Here is a 3,146-nt window from a genome sequence, read left to right on the forward strand (position 1 = left end):
TTCCCTTAGTAGCCGGGCAAAAAAAAACCCCAGAAAATCCTGTATATTTTCTTACACTCCAAAATAGCCTCAGATTGTCAGATGGGAATCATCTGTGGCCTGTGCTACCTCCCAGCTGTGTCCAGCATTACTGGTAAGAGAACCTGACCAAAGAGCAGGGGGATCTGCCAGTGACATGACCGTATGGACACACACATGGCCACATCATGTGTCTGTCTGCTTTATTAGTACAAATGTAGCCTGGGGGAGCCAGAGATGGCTGATCCTGAGATATGCAGGTACCAGGAGGCCAGCAAGAGAGAGGAACCCACGGATCTTGAGAAAAGGGTGTACATCTATATGAAAATGCAGACATGCATCTGTTACACAGTGTACAATGAGTGGTAGCAATGGGCACACAGTGACATGAGCATTAGCTTTGCTAAAAGCCAGAGGAGATACTGAGAGGGTCCTCAGCAACAATAGGTTCTGATTTGCATTTTGTAGAGCCAGTGCTGTTGTGCCCTCAGTACTCTTTGTACGTATACCAGTCATGGCAGCAAAACAGAACATACTTTCTCATGCTCTAATTGAGCCCTCATTTTGCTGCACAGGCAGCAAAATGCTGGCATACCTACTGGAATACCTAGTGCAAGCAGGAGCTGCCTCATAAGAACATACTGGCTCAAACTAGAGGTCCCTTTAGTCCATTTCTTTGTCTCTTGTAGCCCCCCATAGCAGATGCTCAGGGAGTAGCAGGGCATGCATCATATATCCCAAAGACAGCAGCTGAGCAAATCTGGGACAAAAAAGACTTGAATAAAAAAGTGTGTTCATAATTTTTAGGGTATGGGCTTCATCCATGTGCTCTGGCAAAGGAAAAGAGTTTTCTGTTTATGTGCATCACATCACTCCTGCTGTAAAAGCAAATGGCTCCTTCTGGCCTGCTGCAATGAAGAGCAGAAATTGTACCATCCAAAGCAAACTCTGCTATATGGACCCCCACAGTTCTGCCTCTAAAAGCCTGGCACTGCACAGCTCCTCACAAGCCACTGAAACAAGAGAGGGGCCTTGATTTTTGATTGTTTTGTAACAAGGCCTATAAAAGTAATCAGGTCTTGTGCCACCTTCACATCTGGGGATCACCCAGTCCATGTGAGGCTGGATGGAGAGCATCCTCCTCCAGCGTGCTTTACCTCCAGCACAGCCCAAATAAGAAGCACCCTGTGCACACAGACATCTCTTGCTCAATGTGTGGGTGTCACACATCTCCGTGTGGTCCTGGAACACCTTGCAGTTCTTGGATGCTCTGCAACAGCCCTGTGATACAGTCCTGCTACCACCTTGTGGGCCCCAGTTTTCTCGTTGTTCTGAGGAGTTGATGGCAGATGTCCCATCAAAAATAGAAGAGTTACCTGGGGATGGTCCATTCACTTTGAAATATTCAGTTTTTTTCTCAGAAATTAGGAATAAGCAGAGCAGGCCAAAAAGGCTTGCCTGAATATACAAGAGCTTCTGCTACTACTGAGCTTCTGAGTCCACCCTTGAGAAGCACATTCAACTAACAGATGAGGAAGGAGGACAAAAATTGGGTGAAGAAAAGAAGAAAGAAGGTGCCAATGGAATAAATCAGTTTCCTAGGACCTAATGGCAACAGTGCATTTACACAGCTAAACATGACCTTTGAGTATCCCCCCATAACATGTCAACCTCCCAAAAGAGAAGCAGCAATTTAAGAGGCAATTTACTCTTTGTCTCACTTTTCCTCTCTTTTTCATAGAAGTGCTCCTCAAGTTTTGCCAATAATGTGGTAAAAGAGAGCTACATCCCACACAGAAGTAGTTCTTGTCCAAACATAAATGTGCAGAAAGTGTTTTCATCTATGTGTGCATTTCTGCTGTGGTTGCTCACTGGAATATTTGTGCTATAACAGCACAATTTTGAGCTGCATCTCAGCTTCAGTAAGGGGAAGGCTGCAAGCCTTCAAAAACACCATAGGTTTGAAACTGCCTCTGCCCTTCCTGACAGTTTCACTTCCCCCAGCACAACACATTTGCAAAAGCACGTAGTGACAGAACAAGAGGGTGTGACTTCAAACTAAAAGACAGAAGGTTTCATTTAGACATTAGGAAAAAATAATTTATTGTAAGGGTGGTGAGGCACTGGAACAAGTTGCCCAGATAAATTATGAATGCTCTGTGCCTGTAAGTGTTCAAGCTCAGGTTAGATGGGGCTTGATCAAGCTGCTCTTATGAAAGGTGTCCCTGCTCACAGCTGGGAAGTTGGAACTAGATGAACTTTGAGGTCTTTTCCAACCCAGATCACTCTGTAAGTCCATGAACATTCCTAGAGCTTACATTATACACATAGCCAGTATTAATTGCCTCACTATAACAAGATAGGCAAAACTATCATTGAAGAAAACATCAAAAATTACAGAAGATAGCACTAGAGCCTGCCAGGTGCAGCCCTGTGGCTGAGAGGGTGGCCCAGTTTGTGCTGGAGGCTTGCAAGCACTGTTTGCCACATCATTCTGCCCAGACTTAGAGCAGAGAGCCAGGAGCACTTGTTTGTCCTCATTGTCATTCAAAATGGGATAGTTTGATACAACCATGCTGCTGATGCTTTTGTGTCAGAAGGCTCATCTCTCGTGTGTGCCCTACAGCTTCTGTTACACGTGTGACCTCCACCTCTGAGCACGGGCTGGGTGTGGGAAGGGGCAGCCTTTTATGCACCATTTCCTGCCATCCTGGCCCTTCAGCACGAATGCATGATGCCTGCACTTGTTTCACTCCATCCCCTGGTGGGCTCAGACTTCTTCCTCTGAAAGAGGAAGGATTCCAGGACCAATGTCCTGGAAGAAAAGAAGGATGGGCACATGCTCACTATCAGTGCTTGGCTATGAGTGCCCCCCTGCACACTGTCAGCACCGCTCAGCAAGATTTGCCTCCCTGCAGCCAGCAGCTCTGGGCTGCGCTGAGCCCTTAGCTCCAGTCATCTTTAGTCTCCCCTGTCCCCTGTGCTCTTTATGCTCTCAGCTGTCTTGTCTTTCTCTTTTCTTTCCCTGCCTCTCCCCATTTCTTTTTCCTTTGGGACTTCTCTTTGCCTCTCCCCTTCAGGCTTCCTGTCTCCCCTCCGAGCCGGCACTTCCGACAGCCGGAAATTCG

The sequence above is a fragment of the Geospiza fortis genome, unplaced genomic scaffold (genome assembly GCF_000277835.1).
Source record: "Geospiza fortis unplaced genomic scaffold, GeoFor_1.0 scaffold121, whole genome shotgun sequence".
In the NCBI taxonomy this organism is placed as follows: domain Eukaryota; kingdom Metazoa; phylum Chordata; class Aves; order Passeriformes; family Thraupidae; genus Geospiza; species Geospiza fortis.